Genomic DNA, 13,757 nt, shown 5'->3' with positions numbered 1-13,757 from the left:
AGGCGCAAGTGACCCCTCACCTCTTTGGCCCGTCTGTCAAACCAACCCAGTATGATTGCAGGGATTATGCAAGTACTCCCTCGGTCCGCCCCGATTTTGACAGTCCGGGATGGCGTCCCCTCCCCAAATACGGGGTTGTAGCTCCGCAAAGCTTACCAAAATACCAGACGCTTCCACACACATGTTGTAGCTTAGCCAGTACGTTGCAGTCAGGGCCCACACTTTAGTCCACGCATCTCTGTGCCAAGAAAAGGTGTACGTGAAATGGCTCATGTTCATAATTTGTCTGAGGTAGTAGCACAAAATGAGCGCTATTATTATCACAGATCTCAACGACTCCCAGCCCCATCACACACGCTAATGCTGTTGTAGAACACCTTTGTTAACAATTCAACCCCTGCGCCACCTCCATCTCTTCTACACAGAGGCTATTACCTGTCAGTAAACACATCATTACACTGGACAATGGACTTGTCTGCTCTTTGGGACCTGCTTCATGCAAGCCCAACTGGAAATCTGTTATGATGAGCGCACTCGCACTGCAGAGCAATGTTCATCAGTGTGTCAGCTTCGTGTTTAGGACCTGAGGGATGGGGGCAGGGAAGGGTAGAGGGGCAAATTGATGCTTTGGCCTTTGGGTTGAAGAATAAAAGATGGATTCAATTAACTGTGGGAGTGATGATGGAGGAGGGGGGGGGGGGGGGGGGGGGGAGTATTTTTTTAGTAGCTGTACAAGATTAGTTTGTCTGATCTCCTCTGGGGTCTGAGTCTAGCTTCAAGATACTTTATACTGCAGCAAAGAGCTCAGGTTTCTACCATGTAGTAGCCTCACCCTCTTTTAATGCACTTACCGATTCCTGTGTCCGGCAGTTGCTATCTGTAATCCCATGATTTAAGTTTCCAGTATGTAGTGCCTCAGAAGTGAAAGCTGTATGTGCCTAGATTCGAATTGAACCGTTTGAGGTTTTGGTTTCTCCTAATCTGTTGTTTGAAGGCTTCCTGGCCATTGGGACCCCACATCACAGCACCACAGTTCCAAATGGACTGTTCTCAGCTTTCCCCATCATAGTTCCCCATTCATCTCTTACAGACAGCTGTCAGTGCAGTGCTGTAGCGATAAAAGCAACAGCCCTGTCTAGTGTAGCCCTCAGTCTTTCATCCCTGATTTCTCTGGCCTCCCTCTTCCTACCAAGGGCTTTATGTAATTGGAAAGATAAAAGCAGAGTGGCTGAAGGGTACTTAGTGTCGTAGTCTACTTCTGGCCATCCTTCTGAGAGCTTGTATTAATCAGCTGCCTCCACTCGGGTCAATTTCCAGAACCATCACGTAGGCCTACGTGACTTGTCCAACAAGGCCTTCTGTGTGTGTTCTAAATGGATGTTCGTAATAGGCTAACAGTTTAGGTGACCTTACCATTGGTACGAATGGTTTTCTTTTCTTTTTTAGCCCCCCCCCCCTTTTTTGTTGTTGTTGGGTATGCATGGGTGTGCAGGCCCAAGCCTGTCCTTGAGCCTTAACCTCAACAACACGTGGCAGCGCTAACGATGTTTGGAAAGCGCTCCCTTTCGTCATGTTCCCCTTCGCCCCAGCTACTTGGCTTTCACTTCAGATCCCCGCGCTTGCCAAAGCCCCCAATGCAGCCCTCGCACCAGCACTCTCTCCTCTCCGGGCCATTGAAGCCACGCTTGTGAAGCCAACTGCAACTTCTGGTCACCCTTCGCTTAGTGAGATGAATGTTGATGAACTCCACCCTCAGCTGACCACATGCGTTTTAAGTGAGGATTTTGTTTTTTCCCCCCCCTCCTTTTAGATGTAGTTGCAGGCGTTCCATCAACATTTTTAAAGCAATTTCTTTCCTTCCCATCATGCCATATTGCGTATGCATATATGCTTTTTTGTCATGATGCTTCTCACGCAACATGGAACCCTTAAAGACGCCTATCTGCAGTGCACCCTCTATACTCTGTGTGTTGGCTAAACTGCAAAACAAAAATCCTACAAGAAACACTGTAAAGAACCTGCTCATCATTCTGTATTCATGGTCCACCTCTGAGATACTCAATTTGGGTGTACAGACATTTGGACCTTGCAGATCTGCAAAAAAAAATTATTTCTTGAACTTGTATTTGGTAATTGGTTTGGCTTCATGGTAATAAAAGGTACAAAGTACGGACTTCTTCTAAAACCGACTTGGGTTTGTCAGGTACATATTATTCCACTCATAGATTGGGGCCCAAGGTGTGCGAGGCTGTCTGTTGACCATAATGTGGATGACTAAACCCTCTTGCCTGTTTGCATAAAGACTATCACAGGAACATAATGTGGCCAAACGTCCAGCCATTGTTGCTTGTTTGTGTGTGGTTGTATGCGTTTGTTGTTGACTTAGCCATGGTGCGGTGTGTTCCTGCCAAAAGGAAGAAGAGGAGGTGCAAAAGGACACTGTCAACATGTTGCCACATCAGTCACTGTCACAGCACAAGGCCAATGAGCAGTTTTCTTTCCACAAGATCACAAGGTTCCTCAAAAAGTTGAGGAGATGAGTCAGAGCTGCAGCAACCAAAACTCTAGACAACAACAAAAATACTAATTTAAGCAAATGAACAGGAGTGCCGTTGTCTACATAATGATGGTGTCGATTTAATGGATTGCACTGGTCTGTATGCTGTGGGGCTGATATATTTCGTGCCACTGGGATCTGAGCCTCCAGCAGTCACTTATTAAGGCCAAAAATAGTTTTGAGTGAGGAAACAGCCGTGTGTGCGTGTGTTTGTTCAAGGGGGATCAAGGAGGGTCAGCTGGAGAGGCTGTTTTCATTGTTTTTTTAAGCACACTCACAATTGATATACATTGCTCCCCAGGGGGAAAGAAATCATTCATTACTCTTTCAGTACCATTAGTGTTTCTGTTTACTTGAGGCCAATTGAGAACATTTAGTAGAAAACCACCCTGGAAAAATATGCCTGCTTAACTGACTGGATTTCACACGTTATCTTATAAGAGCTGTTATTCATTTTCAAAGGTGGATGTTTCCAGCTGTCCAAGACATCTGTCTGCCTTTTTTCGCCTAAATGTTCAAAATCGTTAAAGGATTTTTTTAGAGCCAGTACAAACATACGGTTTGAATGACTGTTGCTGCTTTGTTATCGAGGGGATTTGAAAACAGACAGAGTTGGGAGCGCGGGGAGACAGTGTAAATCCTGTGGAAAGTGTGCTCCAAAGAACAGGTGGCTAGCCTACTGAATGAGGACTGAAATCTTGAGGGAACTCCTCGCCTCACCAGACAGCCTGCTCATGCCTGGATATTTTGGGATGTTAATTGCTAACCGAACATGTGGAGAAATCTGCAAGTGTGTCTGGAGTACAGCAGCATCCACTCTTTGACAAACTGCTTTCTTTGTGCATATGTGTTGTTTGGAATCTTTGGACATGGGACTTATTCAGTAGTTGTTTACCATCTACCTAGAGTAGCGTACAGATGGGACTACACTGTTCCATTCCCTGCCAAAGTTTGTATGGACAAAAACATCCTGCCAAATAGTACTTAGATGAGTCATCCAAAGAAAACAAGCTCAGCTAATGGACATAATGGCTGGTTTAAATTTAGCACAATAATTGCAAAGCAATAATGTTCATAAGCGACAAGGTGCAAGAGCTCTTTATCCATCACAGGAAGCAAAACCTTCATTTTTCTTTTGTTCCCGTGTTCTTCTTTCCGTGGCTTCCATTGTTGTGGCCATTAACTAGCTACTGTTATAAGAACATGATTTGTCATGCTTTTAGCCAATTGGAACACAAGGGTCAATTATACATTGTTTATTCACTAAGGTCCGGGCCACTAGAGCTTGCTTCACAGTTGCTAAGGTTTAGCGAAAGGGACGTGCAGACTTCTAAGACGTCTTGATTTCCTAGCCTTTCATTGAAGTTAGAAAGGGTGTTGAGAAATCATTATAGTTTCCTAAAGAAATCCATTGTTATTTCAGTACCTTGCTAGGTATTCCTGCCGCCATGAACTAGAAACCATCACATTCGGCGTTGCCTGCTGCTGTCAACAAGTCCTTATTGCCAAGTTGGTTTTCACGCATCTTATCTCCTCCATCTCTCCACTTTTTCTCGAGGAGGACAGACTGTTCTGGTGTGATCGCAGTAGCACTTGACAGAGAGCGAGCTATCCTAGCACTCCTCATCCCACTGCTGCTGTGGTGGCAGAGCACCAAATTCTTATAATCACCTTGCACTCACTCGGAGCGGTTTGTTTCTGACGCCTGGCAAGGGAGCTGTTTCGCATGTGCGGGTGGTACTTTGGGTTGTGCGTTTTTTTCCCCTCCCATCTCTCTCTCTCTATGTAAGATCCATTAGACGTTCCGTGAGAGAAGTCGGGCAAAATACTTCTGTCTCCTCAGGCTACGTTTTCTTCCTAGGACAAGTAGCTCCGTGCTAGTTAGCCCTGAGAGCTCCGCAGCCTTCAGAGCCCCAGCAGTGAGGATGAGCAAGTCTGCTTGACTGGATATAATTACATTCTGTGCTCTTTTTGATTATAGCTTTTCCCAGGCAACCCTATGGAAGAGCTGACAATCATTGGAATGTAGCTAAGGAGGAATACAAAATAAAAATAGCGTTCCCATTTCCCCACAATTCCCTGGGAAATGGGAGCACTGACAGCCAGTGTCTTCTCATTCAAAACTTTTAGGGGTGTCATCTCATTGACTCTAGCGTCCATCTTGTACTGTCTGTCTGTCTCCTTTCTCTCCCCTCTCTCCCCCCCCCCCCCTTCCTCATTCCCTGTGTTGAGCGTGTTGGTGGCTGTGGTCCGTCCTGGCTTTGTTTCCTTGTGAATGGGCGCAGTATGGAGGAGGGCTGGCAGATAAACAGCGAGCTCGGCTTGAGGAGGAATAACAGCGCCAGCTCGCCACAGGAGGGAGAGAAACATGCTCTCCTCCTCTGTGTTGGACCACCCTCGCCCCAGCCCCTCGCCCCACCTCCCTCGCCCCAGCCCCTCGCCCCACCTCCCTCGCCCCAGCCCCCTCGCTCATGAGGCATGAGGGAAGCATTCTTCTTCCTCACCGTGTTGAATGGCTTCCAGTTGGCTGTTTTTCTTTTGGTACCTTTTCTATGTGCCTTGTTCTCTCATTTCAAAGGCTATTTCTCTATCTCGATTTCTTACGCGCACTGGTGACTTTCATATGATCATACACACACAGGTGTTTGAAAGGCTTAACTCCGTGAGTATGAGGTCCAGCTATGCTCAGTGAGAAAGAGAGAGAGAGAGAGAGAGAGAGAGACATAGTGTGAGTGAGGGAATAGGAGACAGGGAGATCTAGTGAGAGAGCGGGAGGGAATCGGAGAGAGGCGAAGCAGAAACCCATGCAGGGGCCTTTATCACCCCACAAAGCACAAACTGTAATGGTTAATGGATTGGGTTCTAATGGCCTGCCGCATTGCTGCAGATCACCGGGTCTGATCGACATGCAGCCGGTCATCAGTCACTGCCAGGCCGCGCGTCACCACTGAGAACCCCCACCACACCTCGAGACATCCAGCCCGACACGTGACTCACCTGGACCTGCGCAAAAAGACACGGCGTCCTCCACAGTCAAGCAGGACTTTGCTAGGCTTCTGTCTCCTCCTGCGTTTCCATGGCGTCCCACGGTGTCTCTGGAGAAGTAGGAGCCCCTCCCTGGCAGAGCGGTCGCTCCTAGCCTGGGCTCCTCGCTTCACGTGGCGTGTCACTTGTTTATTGTGTGTATATTAGTTTAGCAGATCGTTTTGATCCACAGCGACGCTGTGCATACAGTAGCAGCAGGTAATGGACTTCTAGAACCCACTTGCACCAGTATATCAGGGATTAAACACCAAGGAACAGCCTCGTGTTCCGAGGACGCGCCGCCACATCGTACCTTTTAAAAGACGACCCTCACAAACAGGTCCGTTCCTTACAAAGGTGCCGCCCTAAAGAAGGATGTTGTGTTTCCCCGTCTGTCGCGTGTAGGGCATCACGCTGTGTCATGTTCCTAGCCCTCTCCCAGGTCCTCTCTCTGCCCCAGGGACGACATGTTGGCCCCTCTCACTGTTCCATTAATTAGGCCTCAGTAAACAAATGGGATTTATGTGTGTGCGGTTACATGTGAATTTATGTACAATAGGTGATGGGGCTGTTATTTTCACTGGAATTAAAACGGTTTGCACATGTTGGATGAGGGTAAAAAAAAATAAAAAATTAAAAAGAACTAATCACATTTGGGGTATGAGATTAATCTTTCCGATAATTAGGTTTCCTGTTTATAGTGTGCAAAGTAGTCTAATTATGAGTCGTTCAAACATGCACGATTTTGAGCGTACATTGTGAACCTCAAGAGATTTTCTAATGCTGCTGCTTGAACGCTGTGCAGATGGTATGGCATTTTACTAGCGCTGGTTTTAAAGAAGCAAGCCCATGAGCAAAGCCCCTTGTTTGTAGTTTGAGAGCGTTCAGCTTCAGTTCTTATGCTCAGGCAATGTCTGTTCAATGGGTGGGTACGATGAATGGAAAATTCCACAGACAAGCCGAGAGAGTAGAGGGGGGGAAAAAAGAGCTCTGGCTCGAAACTTTTAAGAGCACGGGAGCTAGACCATCGATTAGAATCCCCCCCGGCACCTCCACCACTGGGCCAGTCTGTGGAACCGTTCTGGAACATTCTCCCTCTCGTTATATCCAAGCTGGGGTGTACACATCAACCAGAGACTCAACACAGACGGCTGACTGAATACACACACGCGCGCAGCGGAGGATCTGGGAAATTGTGTTTGTCTGCCTGGGGTCACTGACTTCTCTGTGGCCTGTCAGGTTTGCATGGGCAACCAAATCACCTGGCTGGCTAGTTCGCCCTACAGCCGGGCTGTGTTGATGGAACTGCCGTGGAGAAACAATAGTCTCTTTTGTGCAGTTGGTGTCTTCCAGTCACAATATGTTCATTCCCCCACCACTGTCGTTGTTGTATCCATCCTCAACTCTGTAGTAGTTCATATCACAGCGCACACACAACATACTGTCTGTTTAATTGTTGTGTTAGTGATATCAGCGTAGCCACAGTCCCAAAGATGTCCCGGCTTGCTCCGTGTCTAATTGTGTTATTGCAGTGTAATCACATTTTGGACTGGACCCCCGCTCTGCAGAGAGTCTGGAGTGCTGTGTTCATCACAGGGTAATTACATGAGAAGCAAAAGGCTCGTATTGCAGGTAAATTCCCCTGTCGGCCCTCTACTCAGTATTCCATTATGGCCTTGCAATGCCCAGCTGCTCATTAGGACTCGCTGGGCTCTGTGCGTGTGAGTGAGTGTGTGTGTGTTCCCTATCCAAGCTCCCGCGAGTGCACTGTCGCTCCCGCCCAATGCTACAGGCTGCGGAACTCAAACGGGCCCCGAAAGTCTGCTCGTTCGGGGGCCCCTTTGCCGGAGCGCAGCTGCGTCTGACTGGAGTGTGTGACCGCGTGGGCGTCGCACAGGGACGACCTTACACCCGCTGACTGATGCACGCGGCATGCCCCTCGCCTAGTCCTGTCCCATCAGAGTCTCTCTGCAGCGGGCCGGTTTCACATCCTTCCTGTGCGTGTCATCCTCTTCCTTCCTCCCCGTTCAGCTTCTGGTCGTCCTGCTCTCCTGTGTGGTGTCTAAGCCCGACTCTGGCTGCCTCCACAGATGGGACTGTCTGGTTCACACACAGGCTTAACGAGTGCAGCAAGCATATTGGTTTCCCCTGGCGCATTGTGCTGCTTCCTGGTACAGGACCTGTGGTTTCAGCAGATTATGGCAGGCTGCTTACACGCACGCACACACACACACACTTGAGACTGTGTCATATGCTATCATCACCCTCCACTGCCATCCAGGGATTAGTCTGCGGTCAGTTCTGGTCTCTTTGTTGGCACCGTCGCCTGGCTCTCCAGCATGGCAGGGACGAGGCACTACACGTCCCAGCAGGCCCCTCTCCTCCCAGGCTCCCCCGTGATTCGACGCGGCCCCTGCTGGATGAGTGTGGACTGTAGTCCAATTTCAAAGTTGCCGAATGAATTTGGTGCGGCTTACATTTTCTTTGTAATCAGAGGGGCAGGCAGCATGTTGATACTCAGTAGGGGAGATCAATCTACAGAGAACAGGTAGCTATAAAAAGAGTTAATTGCCATGGAGACGGATGCATCATGTGCACAGTATCAGCCAGCATGTAGGTCATAGTGTTTTAGTTCCTGCCATAGCCTTGTCTCCATCTCCCCGTGTTCCCTACTTATCCAGAGACTGTCTATACAGCTCTCTCTTTCCACCTTTCTCTCTACTCCATCTTTTCCATTTGGATTCCCCCCCCCCCACTGAACCAACCGCTATGGGAGTCAATGTGGAGCAGGAAATTGACTTGTACGCAATTATCATAGAAATGACATCGACGCAATAGCCGGGCCTAAACCGCTGAGCCCGATTTGATTGGATCTGGTCCGAGTATTTACCTAGGGGCCGCACACACACACACACTTGGATGGTGAAACAAGCACCATCATTGCTTTCTATCGACCGCACACAGTATCAGTTCTTGGGGAATGAAAGGTCAGCCACGGTTGTGTGTGCAGTGTGTGTGCACATTTCACTTATTAGCGGTGGCAGGTGACCGAACATATTGTTCTCGTTGCAGTTAATTCAGTGTGCGTTGCTGGTTGTGGTATGCATATATATATATGTATATGGTGGTACTTGTCTTTGGTTTGAGGAAACCTCCGAGGACATCAGATGTGGTCCCGTGACGAGGCCCTCCAACGACTCACTGTCTTGTGTGGGTGTCAGTTATGACAGCTTTCTTTCTTGTCCTCAGTGCGTCGAGGCCTGAGAGGAGATGGGCATGGCTGACACGGGCACTCTCATACACGGCAGCCCAGGTGGCTATGCCATAGAGATCCGTCTCCAGTCGTTTCCTCAGGCCTCTGCTTACTGCAGTGCTCTCTTTCATTCTGGCAGCCTCTTCCAGGAATAACTCCATCTAGTCTCAGACCACTTATCCTTAGCACACTGCTCTACCTACTCTCGATCCAGCCGCCTTATGAAAAATGAATTATGTGATTGAAATTCTGCACTGCGCTAATTGTCCGCAGCCAGCTCCTGTAGCCTGCAGCGGACGGCGTGGCTCTCTCATTCAAAAGCATGTTCCCCGGCTTCTCCTCTTCCTCCCCTCCTCCCCTCCCCTTTCATTGGCCTACCTGCAGCAGGAGACCGGCACAAGGACAAGCTCTCAGCTCCCAGACACAGCGCAGAACAAGCCCTATAATGGAACCGCTCGACTCCTCTACTCGTCACGCAATCCTTCTCTTTCTATGCATGGAAGCATCCATATTCCGACACCGCTTGTCACAATTTTTCTTCCAAATTCCTCTGATGCGGCAGAGGGGCAGCATTTTAAGAGCCTTGAATCGCAGTATCACATGGAGATTGAACAGCAGGATGTAGAGGTGCATTATGTTGATGGCTTGCAACCTGCTTTTAAGATATTATTGCTTTCTAAGATGGGACATTTGGTGCTTTCTAAGATGGGACATTTGGTGCTTTAGTTAAGCGGCCGTCTTATAAGATGTGAAACAGTTTTGGTCCATGTGGCGTCGGACTGCAACAGGTGGTGTGTGTGTGTGTGTGTGCGCGGTACAACGGTGTCTGTGGCGTGGGAGTGTTGGCTTTCCTCTGAACAGGAACACACACACGCACACGCCAAGTTTTTGATGTGAAATCCTGCCACTCTGTTCTTTCTACTGGTCTGGTCCTTCATGAGTCACTGTCAGATTTCTGCGAGAGGTTGTTTGAGTACACACACAAACGCACACCCAACCTTGCCTTCAACACAGTTTACTGCTTCCAGAATGTTTTCCACTGTGTTGTGTCCCCAGAAGTCTCCTCCAATTAGTGTGTTTTTATTGCCTGAGCTGTTGTGTCAGTCAGTGAGGACGACGCAGCAGATTAGTGGGCTGGGCTAGACTGGGGCCTTACGCATCCTCTGCTCCTGGTGGGTGGCCAACCAGGAAGGCCAGCCAGGCAGGCCAGCCTGTGGAGAACAGCCCTATCTTACTGGTGTCTCTGCACATCACCGTCTCCCAGCAGAAGCTCCGCAAAAACGAAGCCAAGGGGTTCTCGACGTTCGCCGGAAGTGGTTTTCTCTGAGCCATCAGTAATTGTCCCGTCCCCCCCCTGCACCAGGAGGTGTCTAGTCTGGGATGGTACAGGCAGGTACGTTTGCCTCGTCTTTCAGGCTCTTCGCCTGAGCGCATACGTGTTCTTTTGTGTGTATGTTGTGCTCCAGTTATCTAACCGGCGGAGGGCTCGGGTGTTTGTTTTTTTTTCACCTCCCGACCCAATCGTGACCCCGCCGTCTCCATGGTAACACTCCCCCCTGTCCCGGGAGCAGAGGAGGGCTGGGTAGGAGGTGCATTCTACTGCCGACTTGCCCGATCGCGTCAATCACATTTCATAACTGAGCTGCCACGGCAACCAGCGATCGACGTCGAGGGGGGGAGCTGTTGCCTGGAGACGGTCCTTTGGGAAGCTCTTCAAAGTGCTAAACCACATCACACGGAGTGGGACCTCTTTTCACTGAAGAAGTTGTCTTTTGTGCACACGTTACCAAGGAAATTGATATCGATCGCATGACCTTCACGGCACGGTTGTTTTGTCGTGGACAATTGATTCGGGATTTGGAAAATCCTCCCTTGTTCTCCTAACCTGTTTGGTGCTGAGTGCTAGCCGGTGGCCACCCAACCCAAGGCCAACAATCTGACATCATTTTCCAAATCATGTTCAGGTTCAGTCACTTCGGCTGGGATTGCCTTTGACACAGTGATTTTTCCTGAAAATATAGTGTAAAATAACGTATTGGAAATGGACCTGCCGCCAAACTCTGTGTTTTAGCTTACTTTACCTGCGTGGGGCGCGGGTGGTGTTCGTTCAGAGCGTACGCAGCCTGAGCCGCACTCTACTGCGAGCAGTCATGGTATATGCACATATTTAGCCAGATAACATGCGATGGATCCAAGGGGTTGGAGCAGGGCTCCCTCCCTGCCTGCCTGCCTGCCTGTCTGGCAAGGTCTGCATGGGGCTTCTTCTCCCCACCTCTGGATGTGCAGAGAACAGATGGTGTGGGCTCATCCTGAGAGAGACCCCTCACCTCCCCCTCCAGGCTCCAGGCCAGCGTCGGCTTATCTCCTCCTCGCTCTCCCGCCCCTTCAGGTGCACCCTGATGCATGGTGACCGGCCAAGGCCGTGATCTTAGCTACTCTGAAATGATCATTCTTTGATTCAATCACGTGAATCTTAGCGTGTGTGTGTATATATTGAGAGACGGGGGGGGGGGGGGGAGGCAGAGAGAGAGACACAGACATAGAGAGAGAAAGGTACGACGTGGGTTGACGAGGGACTATTGGAAATCATATTCTCACTGGTAGCCATGACTACGGCTGATTGGCGGCGTGTCTCCAGCGCTCAGCGCTCTGCCATCCGCCACGACCTTGCGCTGCCACTCACCGCATTGTAACATTGCCATAGCGACTTGGCTGACTCCCCTGGCTTTTTGCATCCACTTCAATTTTCAAGATCAAAGAACGAAACCAAAACCGTCAAACAACTCAAGAGGAGCTTGTGGGTGGGTATGTGGGGGGGGGGGGGGGTCCCACAAGTGGAAGACAAGGGCGCCATAGTATCCTTCTCCTCGCCATCCTCAACTATGTATTGGTTTCCCCCCCTCCCCTACCAAACGCTTTGTGATTTGATTTCCTGCCCTTTTGTGCCCCTACCTCCCCCTCCCTCCATAGCCCTCAGCTATCCATCATGTATTGTTTGGTGCTGAAGACCCCCACACGCCCCTGTGGCTATTCTTAAGGCAGCTTTGACCCCCCCCCCCCCCCCCCCCCCCCCTCCGTCCTGGACTCTCTCTCCCTGTGAAGATAGGCCAGTGGGAAAGGCCCCTCTCAAATCTCCCTCTGTCTTGCTAATGGCTTTAGACTCCCTTCACCGAGTCAGAGAGATCAGCCAAGGAATGGCTTCCCGCCCGCCCGCCCGGCCTCCTCCTTCTCTTCTACCTCCGCCTCCTTCAAGAAACATTTCCCCTAGTTTGGCGACAACCCTGCGCCTTTTCTGTTTAAACTCGTATCCACTCTTTCACTCGGGTCAGATTAGTATCTCTCTCTCTCTCCCTCTCTCCATCTCTCCGCCTCCCTCACTGTCTCTCTCTGAGAGCGGAGGGCTTTGGTGGGATTTGGCGCTGTCAGGGCTAGCAGCTGTCTGCCACGCTCCGCTCCGCAGCGCTCCAGTCGAGTGCACTCCAGCTCCCGAGGAGCCTCCTCCAAAAGCGTCCGTCTCTAGTCTCTAGTCTCTAGTCCGTCTAAAGGCTTTACCCTGCCTGGCCCCCCCGCCCCGCCTCGCTGCTCCCCCCTCCCCCCTCCGTCATACCCTGTTCCCCTCTGCTTTGCTCTGCTCGGAGATAATCTGCTCCCCCCTGCAGTACTCTGGGATCTGCTCGGTTCTGGAATGCTCCGCAGCGCTCGGGTCATGCTCTGCAGTGGTCCGTGGCGCTCTGCGATGTTCCTGGCAAGGCCGGCTTGGCCGAACAAGGTCCTCGCTAACACCGGCAGCCGGCGCTTGCTGCTAGACGCAAGGATGACTGGGGCGGGAAACCAGAGGGAGATGATGGATGGTGTGGGTGGAAGTCACGGAAAGCAACACAGTCTGACCCCCGGCGTGAAGGAGACGTCGCCCTTTTCGCCGCAACTCATCAGAAGGAGCCGTCGTAAATCCACCGCCCCCAACGCTGCAATCGACCCCCCCCGTCCCCCGTTCCCCCTGCTCTGCTCCATTTGTTTACCTTCCGGGACCCGAGTGTGTAAATCACACAATAGAGTGAATTATTAAACTGCACCGTCTGCAAGACGCTGCCAAAGATCGCCGACCGTCTGGCAAAAAGGGATTTGGATGTTCTCAAAACACCTTACCCAAGACACGGCTTGTTGCTCACGAACACGAATGCCACGAAAAAATTTATGACACACCACCCTGACACTAACGCTACACTCTTGTTTGTCCTGATGGTTACCCGTCTCCGCCGGTTCTTCTGAACGGGAAGGAACCTCCTGTAATGCAAGCCCAGAACATCTCCCGTTTGTTTGCCGGCTGTCAGTAGCCTACCCAGCCCCAGCCCCCTGCATGGACACGCCCAGGCCTGCTGGGATTGGATCCCTCCGGTTCTGCCGAGGCGATGGCGAGGGGGACGGCTCTCGGGGGCCCAAATACACGCAGCGCAGCAGATCAAGTGTACTTCCTGTGCGAGCTCGCAGCCGGCCAAAGCCCCGATTACCGTACGATGGACTTGGAACAGCCGGCCACCACAGATAAAGACTGGGAGAGGAACGTAGGGGCAGTGTGTTTTGTGTTTGTGTCACTAATGCTGATGCTCACAGCTGATGCTCTTTCCTCTAAAGGGAACAACAGGGGACTGCTTCCAGCCGGCAGTAGTCTCCCTACCGTGGCATTTTGAGTGTCCAGTGTGATTGGGGACCTAATCTCTCGAGCTTTTGTGGGTCTTGCTAAATTGGTTGCAGTATTTATCTCCCTGAAGAGGCTTGTGCAAGCCCTAGATATAGCATAACAGCTAAAAAAGCAACTGGGCTCTTTTGTTGGGCTGGCATTTTCCTGGCTTGGCACCAGGAACGTCCATTTCCATCTTCCCCTGTGCCGTCTGTGTCACTGTCTCTCTCTGTCTCTCTGTCTCT

Source organism: Hypomesus transpacificus, chromosome 11 (assembly GCF_021917145.1).
Source record: "Hypomesus transpacificus isolate Combined female chromosome 11, fHypTra1, whole genome shotgun sequence".
NCBI classification, from domain to species: Eukaryota; Metazoa; Chordata; class Actinopteri; order Osmeriformes; family Osmeridae; genus Hypomesus; species Hypomesus transpacificus.
This window is presented reverse-complemented; position numbering follows the sequence as displayed.